The sequence below is a fragment of the Dermacentor andersoni genome, chromosome 3 (genome assembly GCF_023375885.2).
Source record: "Dermacentor andersoni chromosome 3, qqDerAnde1_hic_scaffold, whole genome shotgun sequence".
Taxonomy (NCBI): domain Eukaryota; kingdom Metazoa; phylum Arthropoda; class Arachnida; order Ixodida; family Ixodidae; genus Dermacentor; species Dermacentor andersoni.
The window spans coordinates 47,428,989-47,445,535 of NC_092816.1; positions in this window are offsets into that span (position 1 = coordinate 47,428,989).

The window sequence follows — 16,547 nt, forward strand, 5'->3', positions numbered from 1 at the left end:
GTATTAGCGATGACGTGTAGTCACTTTCAGCGGGCTCAATAACTCCCAACTCTAGCATGCGCTGTATCTCTGCCTCCATAATCTCTCTCTGTCTTGGAGACACCCTGTAAGGCTTTGATCTTACTGGTTCGGTTGATGTCAGCTCAATTTCATGCGTTATTAGTTCGGTTCTACCCGGCCGATCGCTGAATCTGTCGAGATATTCCCCTAACACCTCCTTTAACTCATCAAACTGCTCGGGTCTTAGAGCGTGCGAGCTTACCGAGTGTTCTACTACTTCTTCTAGGCCGATTTCAGAGTTGGAGGTCGCCCTATACTCTTTAAACTCGGTACTAGTGCCATCCTGCTCTTTGATGGTATAGTTAACGACTCCGCTCCGCTCTATATACGGCTTCATCAAATTGCAGTGATATATCCTCACCTTCTACGTCAGCGGGTATTTCCTTGCCGACCGAAATAACAATGCTCGTGCGAGGCATTATGCTCACTTGATCTTCGAGCACACTCAAGGCGTGATGACTACGAGAGCTCTCCGGCGGTATCGCTTGATCTTCCGACAGCGTTATTGACTTCGACTTCAGGTCTATGATTGCGCCGTGTTGGTTCAGGAAGTCCATGCCGAGAATGACACCTCGGGAAGACTGTTGGATGATAACGAAGGTGGCAGGGTAAGTCCGGTCATGAACGTTAATTCCTGCCGTGCAGATTCCAGTCGGCGTAATCGGGTGTCCTCCAGCGGTTCGAATTGGAGGGCCTTCCCATGCAATTTTAACTTTCTTCAACTGGGCGGCGATGTGTCCACTCATTACGGAGTAATCGGCCCCTTTGTCCTCTAAGGCGGTAACTGCGTGGCCGTCGAGAAGCACGTCGAGGTCAGTGGTTCTTTGTCTTGCGTTACAGTTAGCTCTTGGCGTCGGGTCACGGCTGCGTCGCGTTGACCTGTGGCTGGCACGTGGCGTCGTCAGGTCATCTTCCGTCGGCGTAGTCTTGGCTTCCTGACTTCTTCGGGAAGGCAGCGTGTCGTTATTATGTCGTCGAGATTGTCTCTTCATCGTCTTCGTCAGCGGCGGAGGGTCTTCGTCAGTTCGACGAACAGCAACCGCACCTCCATCGGTTGCTGATTTTAGTTTTCCGGATATGGGCTCGCAGAGAGGCCCCGGGCTGGGCCGGTGTATGGTCGGTGCTCAGGCGACAGGTAGCGGCCTGGTGACGGTGAACGGGACGGTCGTCGAGGGCTCCGCTGAGTGGCGGCGAGGTAGTCGGCGATATCGCGAGGTCGTTTGGCAATCTGTGGTCCCAACGCGTTAACGGCGAACCCTCGCAGTCCCATCTCCCGGTATGGGCATCGGCGGTAGATGTGCCCGGCTACTCCGCAGTGATAGCAAAGCGGACGGTGGTCGGGGGCGCGCCAAACGTCAGGCTTCCTTGGAATGCCGCGTGGGGTGTCGGGTTGGCGTGCTGGCGGCGGGGGTGGTGGTGGACGACGGAACTGTGTCGTCACTGGGCCCTGCCGTGGGCGCGGAGGGGGAACGTGACGGCGGGCTACAGCGGTGTATGTCATCACTCGCGGCTGAGGCTGCGGCGATTCAGGGGCTACTCCGAGTTTTTGTTGGAGCTCCTCACCTACAGCGTCGGCAATCGAAGCCACTTGAGGCTGTGATGGCGGGAACCGCTTCTGTAGCTCCTTCCGCACGACCGCTCGGATAGTTTCGCGCAGGTCTTTGGTGGCCAGTGACTGAACTCCGGCGTAACTTGTCGAGTTCGTGTGGTGGTTGAATTGCCGGTTCCGCATTTACAATGTCTTTTCGATGCTAGTGGCCTCGCGAAGAAACTTGTCGACAGTCTTCGGTGGGCTTCGTACCATTCCGGCGAAATGTTCCTCCTTTACACAACGCATCAGTGAGCGGACTTTCTTCTCCTCGGTCATTTCCGAGTCAGCGTGGTGGAATAGGCGGCTCATCTCTTCTGTAAAGATCGCGGTGGTCTCATTAGGCAGCTGCACTCTGGTTTATAGTATTCCTTGGGCTCGTTCTCGGCGTACGACGCTTGTGAATGTCTTCAGGAAGTAGCTTCGGAACAGGCCCCATGTTGTTAACGCGGCTTCTCGGTTCTCCAACCATGTTCTGGCGGCGTCTTCCAATAAGAAAAAGACATGTCGCAGTTTGCCGTCGTTGTTCCAGTTGTTAAATGTAGCGACTCTCTCATACGTCTCAAGCCAGCTTTCCGGGTCCTCGAACGTTGAACCTCGGAACGTCGGAGGCTCCCTGGGCTGCTGCAGCACGACGGGGGACGCTGGGGCTGCCATTGGGGTGGACTTGGTGCCGACCTTCCTGGTCGTATAAGGCAAAAGTCCGTGCTCCGGGGACAGTGCATTAGTGTGCCTTCCTTAACCTTGTACAGCGCTGAATTTGGTTTTTTGGATTCTGTCGCATGAGTGCGCTCTTTGGATCGGATGTTGTTAGTGGCTCCACCGCATGGTGCTCACTGTGCATGTTCCTCTAGTTTGAGCGGTCTATAAAGGAGTGACGCAATAAAATGATGTCAGTTGAGAGTAGCGCCTTGTCCTGTCGTCTTTCTTGTGTGTGTCGTCTTGCGCTAAACAAAGTATTCATGGATTTGCACCAACTAGCCCGCCAACGCATTGTGCTGGTTATACTTGTTCATTTAATGTAAATACTTGTGGAAAAGCATTAGACTATTTCTGTGGTCTTGTATTGCAATTCTGCAGCCATTTCTATTGTTTGTGAAACACGAACATTTAGCAGAGACGAGAACAAGACAATGCGAGGACAAGCACTTGCTTTCAACTGCTGTGGTTAATCTTGAAATATCAATTTACGTAGGTAGAAAACTCATAAGCCTCCGTGTTCTCTTTTTCTTGTTTCTCTGTGAGATGTTCATGCTTTACATACAATATCATGCAAGAATCAGCCCAATCAGTTATGCAGTGGAGCTACCTATTGTGCATGCCAGTTCCAATGGCTTGTTGTAATCTAACAGGGCCGGCTGCTTTATTTACATTTTTGTGCAGATGCATACGAGCATTGTTTCAAAAACGCCGAGCACTGTGGATACGGAGGCAAAGAAGCTGAAGGACCTGAACAAGCACCTGGCCACCATGCTTCGGGATGCAAAATAAAGATGGTTTGTGTTAATTGTGGGCCCTAAAAAGTGTCCTCTTTGTCTCTGAGCTGGCACATCGGCCGACTCACGTGATCGAAATTAATCGCTGCAATGTTGGCAGAAGGTGTTACTGTGTGGAACTTCACCAAAAATATTGAATGAACAAAAGAACTCATTCAACACAAATGCGAACACTTGTAGAATGCAGCTAAACAAGAATGGTGTCATTTTGCATAGCTGAATGAGAACATTTTCATGTAGCATACACAAACGAGAACGATATCGTTGAGCATCGCCGTGCGAGAACTATCTCGTCAAGCATAGCTATGCGAGAATAATCTCGTTTAATATACCCACACGAGAACGATCTCGTTCAGTGACGATATCCACTCGTACACATGTGACGTACGACGTCGTTGAGTCTACGGAGCAATAATAGCGTACAGAAGTTCTCGTGAAATTCTCATACATATTTTTTCAATAGGTCGAGCGACGTATTTCGTGACTATGAGGGACTAGCAGACGGAAATATCGGGCTGCTACTGGAAAAGCAAATATGCGTGGCAAGAGGCCTAGTTCACCTGCGTAACGGATATGCGGGCGTCCTTTTGACTAACTTTGGCAATGAGGCACAAGTGGCGAAGGGAACAGCCATAGCGTCTCTTCAGGACTATGCACAATTTGCGGATGTGTCCACCCTCGATGCAGCATCACCAGCTTCTGCCACTTTAGACAGTGTCCTTACCTCTATCGACATCGACCGAGAGCTGTCATCACTACAAAGAGATGAGATTGTGAACCTGGTCGCAGAGTTTGCTGAATGCTTTTCAACCTCATCGAAAGTCCGTCGTACTCCCGTCGCAAAACACCGCATTGTGGTCGAAGAACCTGCAAGACCAGTTCGCCAACACCCGTACCGAGTAGCTCCAAAGGAAACAGAAGCGATAAGAAGTCAAGTACAGGAAATGCTCAAGGACGATGTAATACAGCCATCCAATAGTCCGTGGGCATCTCCAGTAGTCCTAGTCAAAAAGAAGGATAACACCCTACGATTTTGTGTTGACTACTGGAAACTCAACCTCGTCACGAAGCGGGATGTTTATCCACTCCCCCGCATCGACGACACCTTGGACAAACTACGCAATGCTTACTTCTTCTCTTCTCTGGATCTCAAAAGCGGGTACTGTCAGATTGAAGTGGACGAGCGAGATCGCGAAAAAACAGCGTTTGTGACACCGGATGGTTTATACGAGTTTAAGGTGCTTCCATTTGGTCTGTGTTCTGCGCCAGCCACATTCCAGCGGATGATGGACACCGTTCTCTCCGGACTGAAATGACAGTCGTGCCTCGTCTACCTTGATGATGTGGTGGTCTTCTCCACTACATTCGAGCAGCACGTGCAGCGACTGAGAGCACTTCTGGATGCTATTCACACGGCGGGATTGATCATAAAACCCGAAAAATGCCACTTCGGCTTTCGTGAGCTCCGCTTTCTCGGACACATTGTCAGTGCTGAAGGCGTCCGCCCCGATCCTGAGAAGATCACTACAGTAGAACTGTTTCCGAAGCCAAGAGACAAAAAAGCTATTAGACGTTTCCTGGGACTGCGTGCTATACTACAGGCGTTTCGTAGAAAATTTTTCTAAAATTGCTGAACCACTCACGCGACTGACAAAAGAAGATGTCCCTTTTGTGTGGGAGAAAGAACAAGAAGACGCCTTCTCTGAACTACGACGGCGTTTGCAGAGTTCTGCTATACTTGCCCATTTTGATGAAAATGCCGAAACGGACATCCACACCGACGCGAGTAACGTTGGTCTCGGTGCCATACTTATTCAGTGGCAGAATGGAGAAGAAAAAGTCATTGCGTACGCAAGCCGTACCTTATCGAAAGCCGAGACAAATTACTAAGCTACAGAAAAGGAATGCCTGGCGGTTATATGGGCCATCAGTAAGTTCCGGCCATACTTATATGGCAGACCGTTTCGAGCCATCAGCGACCATCACTCATTGTGCTGGCTGGCGAACCTCAAGGACCCTTCTGGAAGACTCGCTCGATGGAGTTTGCGTCTACAGGAGTATGACATCACGGTCATTTACAAGTCCGGTCTCAAGCACAATGATGCTGATTGCTTATCACGCGCACCAATCGAGGCTACGTCACCTGAATACGAGCAAGATTTCCCATTTCTTGGGGCTGTGAATACGACGGAAATGGCTCATCATCAGCGTACTGATCCGGAATTACTCCTGCTCATCGAGTACCTGGAGGGTCTACAAGTGAAAGTGCCTCGAGTTTTCGTTCGCATATTGGGTTCGTATGTCCTCCGGAACATCGTCCTCTACAAACGAAACTTCGAGCACAGTGGTGAGACGTTTCTACTTCTCGTACCATCATCTCTGCAAGCTGAGATCTTAGAAGCTTGCCATGATGACCCTGCAGCTGGCCACTTAGGCGTTAGTAGGACTCTGGCCAGAATCCGCCAGAAATATTACTGGCCGAAGTTGATGAATTCAGTGCAGCACTATGTCAAATCATGCCGAGATTGTCAAAGACGAAAAACACCGCCACTCAAACCAGCAGGTTTTCTGCAGCCGATACAGCCACCAACAGCGCCATTTGAACAAATAGGAGTGGATTTACTTGGACCATTTCCCGTTTCCACCTCAGGAAAGCGGTGGATTGTGGTAGCAACCGATTATCTGACCCGGTATGCTGAGACCTCTTCTCTTACAAAAGGAACCGCCATTGAAGTGGCTGAGTTTTTTGTCACACATATAGTATTACGACATGGCGCACCTAAGGTACTCATGACAGACAAAGGAACAGCTTTTGTGGCCCGTTTGATGCAGTCTGTTATGAAACTAACACATACTGCTCATAGAAAAACCACAGCGTACCATCCAGAAACAAACGGCCCGACTGAACGGCTCAATAGAACGCTCGCTGACATGATCTCAATATACGTGGACGTCGAGCATCGGACATGGGACAGTATTCTACCATACGCCACCTTTGTGTATAATACTGCAGTACAAGAAACGACACATTTCACGCCATTTGAACTTGTTTACGGTCGGACAGTAACAACGACACTAGACGCGATGTTACCTGTAGACAACAGCACCGAAGACGACCCTGACGTTAGTGAGTACATAGAAAGGGCAGAAGAAGCACGGCAGTTGGCAAGGCACCGTATCATACAACAGCAATACGTCGACGCAAACAGGTACAACCTAGGGCGAAGAGAGGTACAGTACAACCCCGGAGACAAAGTGTGGGTATGGACGCCTATACGTACGCCCGGTCTTTCGGAGAAGTTACTGCGCCGTTACTTTGGCCCCTACAAAGTACTTCGCCGGCTAAGTCCCTTAAATTACGAGGGAACTCCTGAAGGACAAGTCTGCTCCACACGACGCAGGACTCGCCCAGAGGTCGTACACGTAGTACGAATGAAGCCATACTATGAAAGGCATTGATTAACAGAAGTTGCACATACGGTCAAGCCTAGCACCGGCCATCCTCTGACCACTGTCCTTTTAAAGCAGCTGGCCTCTCTAGGCCTTTCCTACGCATCGGGACGATGCTTCTTCGGAGGGGGCTAATGCCGCCAGCATTACGAGAAGAAAAAGACGACCGACATATCCCAACTGCGTAGCCGCCACACCGCGAGCGGCAAGCAAAGCACCGCAAGGCAACGCTCGGCCGGTAGGCCGGCGGCTCGTGCGCGAGAATCGGACGATTGGCACGCGACAGGAGGCGACAAAGAGGAGAACGACGTTCGAAGGAGCGTAGCTCGAGGAACGTTTTGTTGTTGCTGTTGAGTATTCAGTGTGGTTCTGTTGACGGGCACAGGTTCGCCCAGAATAAATCAGTTTTCCTAGAAACGGCTGTTGTAACTGCTGGTTACAATATATTACCATTTGTGTAATTGTTCGTCGCCAGGTGGTAATCCACGCGTTAAAAATTGTTACCACTCGAATCAAAGGAGATAGCCCCGTCGCCATCAGTTTTGTGGAAATTTTGAAAGTTTGTTCTTTATACTATGATGTCGTCTCACAGGGACATTTTCCTCGGGCCGCACGTCTCACACCGGCAAAGGGCGATGGCTGCTCGTCTCCACCAGTTCGTCGCACAGCCATCGGATGGTTCCCTTTCACAGACGATAATGACGCCGAAACTCCTCATCTGTCAGCTCTGACAACGCGTCTAGCACCTCCAGTCGTTGATGGGTCCGGGAGAGTAACTCGAGGCAAGGAATGAGGGGGCGCCGTCATGTTTTCATGTGTATTAAGGCGCACCTCAGAGGTGATCAATGCGCGCGAGCGCTCACCACCCGCGCGAGTGTCCGAGGCGGCGCGGTCATGGTTGCAAGCAAACATCCAAGCCACAGAAACAGGAACCCAAAGCGGACTACCTCTTCGCCGGTTCCACTCATGGCCGACGACGGGTTCGCTTTAAAAATTATTGACAGGTGCGTGACGTGGTGACGTGTTCAAAATTTGCGTATCGCAGCGCTGTCTCTGACGGCCGCTGATGTAACCACAATTCTGACCAATCACGTGAGGGCAAATGGAACCGTTTCTCTTTCGGAACCATTATAAGATTTCGCCCGAGGAATCGTTCGGCGGAAAAGTCTAAACGTTCGTTCCTGAGGTAAAATGTTTTGGCCCGCCACATTCGGAGAAACTGTGAACTTCCCGGTCTAGCACTTTTCTGACAGTCGTATAGATGGCGCTAGGTGTAAATTTTTGCATGTAAGTGCAAAAATAGTATAAATTTTTTCCTTTCTCTGCAGTTTGTCGCTGTGACTATAGCATATTACGATAACAAAGGACCATAGCTGCTAATGTTTGAGATATGAGTTTTTAGATTGTGGTACGGTTTGAAGATTGCGTCGACTTCTACGTTACCAGTGGAAAAAGTAAAATTCACGCGTCCTGTACAGCGTTTCTTTTTGCTTTATTAGAAAAGTATGCGTTGAGATTTTCAATTCAAGCTTCTAGTTGTCTCATCCAAAACGGCAGCTTCGTACCTTTAGTACCTTCACGCAAAAATGGGCATAAGTAGGACCAGTATTCTAAATATTGCTTAATTTCGGTCGCATTATTAGGAAAACTAATAAAGCTGCATAAATGAAATGTTGCGTCCTAAATGGAAATTCCTTGAACTCTAATTTGTACAAAATTTAGCTTCCTTGAGCGTGTAGTTTCCGGGCTGTTCACAACAGAAGTTGCGATATTTGGCAATCTTCAAAAGCAAGTTATCCAAAAAGTAAAAATTCAACATTATTTTGCTGCGTCTAGGAAATAGATAAATATGTCCTAAAGCTACAGAGCAAACCGCAACGCAGTAGATGCAGTAGTTTCTTCTAAATATGGTCACAACTGAGACACAGTTCGCGAAAACCATGTATCTCATGCTTGTTGTTGAACATATATTTCTAAATCACGATAATCAATTTATTTATATTATATATATTTGGAATATACAAGAATTAGGCTTTTTTATGGTATGTACCACAACTTTATATCCTAAGTCGAAGAGCCGCCACGGTTGCTCCAAAAGTACCGAAAACGGCGGGCTCGCGTCGCCGGAGTGGGACCGCCACGCCCAAACGACACTTTTGCGCAAACCGTTGTAGTGTTCTATGAGAACGATACATGTGCATGTTTTTTTTTTAAAGCGAATATCTTTCTTTGGCTATGTCGGCCGTTCTCGGAGTGGTCGGAGGCCGGACGCTAACATAGCGTGCGCGCGCTCTCACACAACCGAGTTACGGGATGAGACGCGTACCATTCAGTGCTGTTGCGCAAGGCCTTTGCGCGTCATCATCATCATCATCATCAGCCTGTTTACGCCCACTGCAGCACAAAGGCCCCTCCCATACTTCTCCAACTACCCCGGTCATGTACTAGTTGTGGCCATTTTGTCCCTGCAAACTTCTTAATCTCATCCGCCCACCAAACTTTCTGCCGTCCCCTGCTACGCTTCCCTTCCCATGGAACTCTGTCTGTAACCCTTAATGACCATCGGTTATCTTCCCTCCTCATTACATGTCCTGCTCACGCCCATTTCTTTTTCTTCATTTCAACTAAGATGTCATTAACTCGCATTTGTTCGATCCCTCACCCAATCTGTTCTTTTCTCATCCCTTAACGTTACACCTATCATTCTTCTTTCCATAGCTCGTTGCGTCGTCCTCAATTTAAGCAGAACCCTTTTCGTAAGCCTCCAAGTTTCTGCCCCGTACGTGAGTACTGGTAAGACACAGCTGTTATACGCTTTTCTCTTGAGGGATAATGGCAACCTGCTGTTCGTAATCTGAGAATGCCTGCCAAACGCACCCCAGCCCGTTCTTATTCTTCTGATCATTTCAGTCTCATGATGCGGGTCTGCGGTCACTACCTGTCCTAAGTAGATGTATTCCTTTACCACTTCCAGTGCCTCGCTACCTATCGTAAACTGGTGTTCTCTTCCGAGACTGTTCAACATTACTTTAGTTTTCTGCAGATTAATTTTTTAAACCCACCCTTCTGCTTTGCCTTTCCAGGTCAGTGAGCATGCATTGCAATTGGTCCCATGAGTTACGCATGACATATGCAAGGCAATATCATCAGCGAATCGCAAGTTACTAAGGTACTCTTCATTAACTTTTATCCCCAATTCTTCCCAATCCAGGTTTCTGAATACCTCCGGTAAACGCGCTGTGAATAGCATTGGAGAGATCGTATCTCCCTGCCTGACGCCTTTCTTTATTGGGATTTTGTTGCTTTCTTTATGGAGGACTAAGGTGGTAGTGGAGCCGCTATAGATATCTTTCAGTATTTTTACATAGGGCTCGTCTACATCCTGATTCCGTAATGCCTCTATGACGGCTGAGGTTTCGACTGAATCAAACGCTTTCTCGTAATCAACGAAAGCTATATATATAACGGTTGGTTATATTCAGCACACCTCTCTGTCACCTGATTGGTTGTGTGAATATGGTCTATTGTTGAGTAGCCTTTACAGAATCCTGCCTGGTCGTTTGGTTGACAGAATTCTAAGGTGTTCCTGATTCTCTTTGCGATTACCTTAGTAAATACTTTGTAGACAACGGACAGTAAGCTGATCGGTCTATAATTTTTCAAGTCTTTGGCGTCCCCTTTTTTATGAATTAGGATTATGTTAGCGTTCCTCCAAGAATCCGGTAGGCTCGAAGTCATGAGGCATTGCGTATAGAGGGGGCCAGTTTTTCCAGAACAATCTGCCCACCATCGTTTAACAAATCTACTGTTATCTGATTATCCCCAGCTGCTTTCATCCTTTCCATAGGTCCCAAGGCGTTTTTTACTTCTCCAGGCGTTACTTGTGGGATTTCAAAGTCCTCTAGGCTATTCTCTCTTCCATTGTCGTCGTGGGTGCCACTGGTACTTTACAAATCTCTGTAGAACTCCTCAGCCACTTGAACTATCTCATCCATATTAGTAATGATATTGCCGGCTTTGTCTCTTAACGCATACATCCGATTCTTGCCTATTCCTAGTTTCTTCACTGCTTTTAGGCTTCCTCCGTTCTTGAGAGCATATTCAATTCTATCCATTCTATCCAATTCTATCCAATTCCTTATGTCAGCTGTCTTACGCTTGTTGATTAACTTCGAAAGTTCTGCCAGTTCTATTCTAGCTGTAGGGTCAGAGGCTTTCATACATTGGCGTTTCTTGATCAAATCTTCCGTCTCCTGCAATATCTTACTGGTATGCTGTCTAACAGAAATACGACCTACTTCTATTGCACACTCCTTAATAGTGCCCATGAGATTGTCGTTTATTGCTTCAACACTAAGGTCCTCTTCCCGAGTTAAAGCCGAATACCTGTTCTGTAGCTTCATCTGGAATTCCTCCATTTTCCCTCTTACCGCTAATTCATTGATCGGCTTCTTATGTACCAGTTTCTTCCGTTCCTCCCTCAGGTCTAGGTTAATTCGAGTTCTTACCATCCTATGGTCACTGCAGCGCACGTTGGCGAGCACGTCCACATCTTGTACGATGCCAGGGTTGGCGCAGAGTATAAAGTCTATTTCATTTCTAGTCTCGCCATTCGGGCGCCTCCACGTCCACTTTCGGCTTTCCCGCTTGCAGAAGAAGGCATTCATTATCCGCAAATTATTCTGTTCTGCAAAGTCTACAAATAGCTCTCCCCCGCTATTCCTAGTGCCTATGCCATATTCCCCTACTGATTTGTCTCCAGCCTGCTTCTTGCCTACCTTGGCATTGAAGTCGCCCATCAGTATAGTGTATTTTGTTTTGACCTTACCCATCGCCGATCCTACGTCTTCATAGAAGCTTTCAACTTCCTGGTCATCATGACTCGATGTAGGGGCGTAGACCTGTACGAACTTCAATTTGTACCTCTTATTAAGGTTCACAACAAGACCTGCCACCCTCTCGTTAATGCTATAGAATTCCTGTACGCTGCCAGCTATATTCTTATTACTCAGGAATCCGACTCCTAGTTCTCATCTCTCCGCTAAGCCCCGGTAGCACAGGGCATGCCCGCTTTTTAGCACTGTATATGCTTCTTTTGTCCTCCTAACTTCACTGAGCCCTATTATATCCCATTTACTGCCCTCTAGTTCCTCCAATAGCACTGCTAGAGTCGCCTCACTAGAATACGTTCTAGCGTTAAACGTTGCCAGGTTCAGATTCCAAAGGCGGCCTGTTCGGATCTAGGGATTATTAGCACCCTCTGCTGCGTCACAGGTCTGACCGCCGCCGTGGTCAGTTGCTTCGCAGCTGCTGGGGACTGAGGGCCGGGGTTTGATTGTTGTAGTCATATAGGAGGTCATAGTCATATAGTCATAGTCATATAGGAGGTTGTAGTCATATAGGAGGAACCTCCTTTGCGGCGTCTAGGGATTCAAATGCTATGGTCCCTAATGGCCAGTGGCGTAGCCAGAAATTTCCTTCGGGGGGAGGGGGAGGGGGGCTCAGGCAGCAGCTCGGCCTCCTCCTTACAGAATTTGTCGAGGGATCAAATAAATTAATAATAACTGCATTGGCATTGCAAAAGATGCTGCAAACAAATTCTTGAACGCTATGCATCGTCAAGTAAAATATGTATTTCTTCATAAAAGAATATACTCGCATGTCTCAAACATTGTGCTCGAAATAACTTATATCAGTGCTTCCATGTTTTCTGTCTATTTAATACGTAAAGAAAATATCACACGAACTTTAGCATTATATCAGTCTGAAAGCAGCAAAGCAGTGCATGCCGCTGATATGAAAAATTTAAAGGCCATGAAATGAACAAGTTGAGGACAAATACTTTAATGAAACTTTAATGGTTAACGTCTCTGCCTTTCTCTCATTTGCATCTTTCTCTCTGTGTCATTCAAGAACCTTGTTTACGTATTTGTACATATGCAACCACCAAGAGAAAATCTCAATGACGCTGTCCTTTGTTAGAATGTACACATAGTATGCACGTGACGTCACATCAGCTGCTGTCGTCTGCTTCCGCTACCTTCCGCCATCTTGGGGTACCTCATCAACCAGCGCGCGCATATGTTATAACACTATTGGTATACTATTGGTTTACTATTGGTATACTATTCTAGTACACTGTAGCATAAGCCTATAGGTTCCCCAACATGGCGCTGCCGTAAACAGGAAGTCGCGGAGTATCGTCGAATGACGTACGTGCATACTATGTATTGTGCAGGAGCTGCTTGTCATCGGTCGTGTATTGTTATTGCGCCGAAATTAACGTCACAACAGAGAGCACATATAGAAAGCAGCTGAGTTCTGCAAAATATGCGAGGGAGAGTAAAATGAAAGTGAGCCAATGCTAATATACGACTAACGGCGTACTTTATTGAAAAGTAGTATCCATGAGCATTTCATTCCCGCCGCACAAAACTCGGGTTGCTGCTCCAAAAAGTCTTTATGTGACTCCTTCACGTCATCGTCCGACACGAATCTGGTTCCCTTGAGCTATTCTTTTCAAGTGCTCCAAAATGTGGGATTCGCAAGACGACAGGTCTGGGCTGTATAGCGGATGTTGCAGCGTTTTCTACTTGCCAGTTTTGTGTTAACACGTCAGCGTCGTGGGGACGGGCATTGCCGTGGAACAAGATGACCCCATTCCTCAATTTTCCACGTCGTTTGTTCTTCATTGGGACACGCAGCCGATCCGACGTTTTACAATATCAGAAACGATTGATAGTCAGCTCTCAGGTTTAGCAAGTCGCTTTTGTCAAGAAAAAAAAATTCAACAACACCTTTCCGGCGGGAATGACGGCTTTTGCTTTCTTTGCGGGTGGTGAATTCAGATATTTCCACTGTAAGCTTTGGCATCGTGTTTCGGGCTCGTAGTAGTAACACAATGATTCCTCCCCGGTCCCAATTGCGGACAAAAAGTTGTCACCCTCATTGTGATACCGGACTAGATGAGTCAAGGCAGCGCCGAACCTCTCTGTCTTCTGGGGTGTTTCAAAATCTTGGGCATGCATTGCGCACATATAAGATCGGATAACCGAGGTGTTCATGAATTATGGTGTGACCCGAACCGTGACTGATATGTTCACACACACTGAGAATTCATCGATGCATATCCTCCGTTCTTGTCTAATCAGCATTTGCAATTGTGTTGGGGTGATTGCACGGTGGCTTTGCCACGGTCTTGGATCATCTTTGCAACGTTCACGTCCTTTGAACCGTTTTCTCCATTGAGTTTCACATTAGTATAACTATTAGTAAATTAGTATATTAGTGTGTTAGTAAATCTGGCGCTGCGATCGTTCAACCACCATGGTAATGATGGGAAGTACAGGCTACAGATTGGCATTCTGTTGACTGGCGAACCAGTCTACAAGTGTTTTGGCAGTTTTGGTTCGCTCCAAGAGCGGTTGCCATGACCTGCAGTGATACAGTGCAACGCAAAGCTCTCTGCCTTTGTTCTGTTGCTCGAAGTGGCGACAGCGCACTGGGCCAGCGGATATTTGTGTCAGGGTGTGGTGTCGAAGCCCTGACGAGAAAGCGACGGCATTGTAAACGTTGAAGGAACATGTTTTGACCGTTTGGACCTTGATTTGTTAAGTGTGTTAGGTTGGTGCTGTAGGGTTACGTGTTTTACGAAACTTGAGAATAGGAAAAAGAAGGTACTACTGATACCTGTACTTCCAGTGGCTTGACAATCACATTTTATTGAGGGCTTCATTATGCATTGCTTGTTTATGTGCTTATTGAAATGTGTGTTTTAGGTCTTTGAGAACACAAACTTACTTGTGGTAGGAAAGGTTGCTGCTTCCTGGCTGTAGCCTAGTGCCGCAAAAGAGATAAGTGCAAAGCCACGTGATAACGCTTCGGAAGCGGTACGTCAACATAATATATAATGAAACATACTCGTAGGAGGCCACAAGCGTCCTAGCTATCACTGCAGCAGATGTGCTTAAAGTACTTGAAGACGTTCAACAATTATGACAGCCGACGCTGCTTTTCGAAAGAGCGAGAGAGTTCGCAAGTGCCTGTCGTCTGCGAGAAAAGTCTCGTGTTTGCAGCGAGCAGGCATCGTAGCAGACGACTCTTCTGGAATTCCTCTCAAGGGCGCAACAGTTTCTCAGAATACAAAATTTTTATTTCCATAAATATTTTGAGTAGTTTTATATAAGTACATGCACGGTTGTTATTGCTGTTGTAACAATAAATAAATCATTATTATCTGGCCTTAAATCGGGAGCAGAATCGCACAAGAATGCATACGCTGGTGTGCCCTAATGATAAGTCATAGTAAACCGTGCTTCAATTTTAAAGTCATACAAAGTTTATGCAACATGTTGTACATTATATAAAATACTTCAGAAATAAAAGTAAATTTTACGCGATAATATTTGGGTATAGCTTTGTTTACTGCTCCCCAAGCAAATGCCACTAGTCTAAAGATCGAAGTCAGTGCGAAACCTGTACTTCCCATCATTCCCATGTAGGTTGAGGCAACGCCCACGAATGCCCCCGTATGCACTAGCATCACATTTCCCTCTAGGGTATTTATTTAGAAACTCTATGGCTTTCTCCAACGCTTCACAGTGGCCAATGAAATGCAATGTTCAACGTACACGGCAGCAATAAGGTGACCAATTTCTTTTTCGGAAACATCTTCAGCTGCCAAAAACCTCGCGACGCCACGCTGTTAAATTTTGGAGTATAAATTATGCCACAAAACCAAGTTCAACTCAGTGTACGAGGGCATTAAAAGTCGCGTCACCAGGCCGCATAGCAAATTTTGGTTATACGCTGGAAGTTGTTACGTCTCCTCTAGGGATCATTTTGCCGCAAAAATTTTTCATATCGGCTCATTAATAGCCAAGATAAAAATATTTCAGTGTCGCGAACCAATGATTTCAGGAGGCGAGCTCCACTGCATAGTGAGACTCTCTCTCCACTCGCCCCGTATAGCCTCCACAAGTGAAATTCCTTCCCTGCGTTCCCCATAGTGGACCTTGAAGATCGCGTGACATACATTATGGGCCCCGCCTTCACTTTTTTTTCTCCTACGTTTCACTCGCACATACAGCATGCTGCGCGTAGCATGTTGGCCACAGTCGAATGCCTACTTTGGGCACCTAATGCGGCTACTGACGGAATATTGAAGAAAACGTGATACGCTTGGTACAGAGAGAACCATAGGCGAGGGTTGCCTGTGGCTTATATCACAATTGTACTTCATGCGGAGGTCTACTCGAAGCGGCGGACAATACTTACACAAAAATTGAGATGCAAAATCGACTAAATCATAAAAATTCACTAATTAAGTTTTTACCTAATTCTATTATGGCGCATATTGCATTTTACAAATTAGCCATGTAGTCCGCAAGGCAGATCCACTGGCAACGAATTTTCAAGATGACACCAGTTTCGAGATATAAAGTCCCGAACTTTGCGGAGAAATCCATTCGTTCCAGTTAATTTGTTAACAAAACGTTGTTCCATGCACTGAAGCACACAAGTAACTGGAACCCCAATGCATTTCTCTGCAAAGTTCGGGAATTTATACTATGTACCTCGAAACTGGTATCGTCAGGAAAATTCGTTCCAAGTGGATCCGCCTTGTGAACTCCATGGCTAGAATTTGTAAATTGCAGTGTGCGTCATACGGTAATCAGCCCGAAAGTTAATTATATAGTTATTTTTAATTGGTCAATTTTGCATTTAAATTCTTTGAGCAAGTAGTGTCCGCCATTTCGAGTAGACCGGCTCATAAAGTGGAATTCAGCTATCTGCCACTGCACAATGCATTGGTGGGCTAGTTGGTGATAATCCATAATTTGTTTAGCGCAAAACAACGGACACAAGTAAGACGACAGGACAAGGCGCAACTCTCAACTGATTGTGTTGTGCTTCACTGTTGAGCAGCACTGACGCGATTGCACAGTAATAAC